Here is a 1,819-nt window from a genome sequence, read left to right as displayed (position 1 = left end):
CACCAAGGCTCTCTCCTCCACCTCCTCCACGTACAGGCCTGCAACAATAGGAGAAACTGGGGATCCCATGGCACACCCATGTTTCTGCCTATAATATTGCCCCCCATACGTGAAGTAGGTTGATTCCAGGCACAGTTTGAGGAGTTGGCACACTTTGGAGAAATTTGAAGAACAGATGTAATACTTCAGTCAAAGGGAAAAGACTGTGGAATAATCTGGATAGTGATTATAAAAATGCTGGCTCAATTAATTTGTTTAAAAGAATGATAAAAGTTAATTTGCTAAAGAAATATGACATTGTAAAATTTGTATTTAAGAGCTGCTGTTTGAGGAGTTGAAATTTTTGTTTTGTTTTATTATCAGATATCAGTATATAACAGATATAAGATATTTTATTTCTGCTACCTTTCATTTTATTTATTTTGTTGTATGTGAATTTGTTTTGGTTTTAAATGAAATGAATAAAAAAATCTGGCACTAAATTAGAAACATATCTCAGGGTTTGCCCTAGGATTTTTTTTAACCGTGGTGGTGGCCTCTCATCAAAAACAATGTCATTAAATAAGTATATTGTTGTTCTGTATACAAAGTTTGTTTATACAAATGTTCTCAGTCAGCAGGTTTCAGGAGCTGCTTGAATAAAACTCATTCTCTTCTGAAACAGAGTAAAAATCAATGTCCAACAAGCTTTCTGCTCACAGGTCAAACAATTTAATTTAAATAGGAGTGCACTGTGTACATGACCTTATTAAAGTTACAGTTTAGTGTTCTTAGGACTGAAGACTGTCTGAGGAAAGAGGTTTTAAACATCTCTTCTATCATTTCAGTGTTTTCAACTGAGGAGCTTTGATATATTTATTTAAAAAAATTATAGCAGAGGAAAATTTTTAATTTATTTTTACTGATTTTTTAACCAAACTGACAAGTTTCTCCAAGTTTCTTCTTATAATTAATTATGAGCTCCTGAAGCTGACTGAGAGCTCTGTGATTTTTAGAAAAATAAATACAGGACAGACCTGATGACTAACACTCATAAACCAGATTACTGCAAGTGTGACTGATCGTTCCAAACATGTTCAGATTATTTAAACTGGTATGTCTATGAAAATTCAAACAATAATGAAAATAAAAAGCAGTTTTCAGTACAAACTGGTATATACTGCCCAGTTATAACGATCTCATTATCAGACCATTGAAGGTTGCTCATTAAATAACACTATAAGAACAGACACCTGGCTTTCAATAAGTAAATGGCAGCTAACTAGTTTAACATAGACTGTATTTTTTATGATTRTAGTTAGACTAATTTCACCTTGACATATCTGCTCTTTATGTGTCACCATCTTCAGAGTGTCAGTCAGGATGTTTGTCTCGTTCTCTTGGTTTCAGGAAGTTTTTCTAACGTCTTTAAATTTAACTGTGAACTCAAAAAGGGATGTACGTATAAAGTAGGGCTGCACCGATTAGTTGAAATAATCGATGATTATGTAAATTTGTCGACGCAGATTTTTTATTATCGATTCGCTGTATTACATAACCTCCACGTGAATGTTCATGTAATTCCATTTCGGTACCTAAATGCATCATTACGACCGCAGCTCCTGGAGTAAAATTTACCGAACAGACCACCTCTGAATTATCTGGTGGATTAATTATCTTGTGAACATGACGTTCACTTGCTCAAAGTAAATAAAGTAGCAGCACTTTCTTTATTTCATCCAGCATTAAACAGAGAGCGGTGTTAGGTGGAAAATAATAAATAAATGTTTATTACAGTTTTTCCAGAGTAACTTGAATTTTGCATGATTTAGTTCATTTG

This window comes from Austrofundulus limnaeus, unplaced genomic scaffold (assembly GCF_001266775.1).
Source record: "Austrofundulus limnaeus strain Quisiro unplaced genomic scaffold, Austrofundulus_limnaeus-1.0 Scaffold62, whole genome shotgun sequence".
NCBI lineage: Eukaryota > Metazoa > Chordata > Actinopteri > Cyprinodontiformes > Rivulidae > Austrofundulus > Austrofundulus limnaeus.
Note: the sequence above shows the minus strand (reverse complement) of the source record.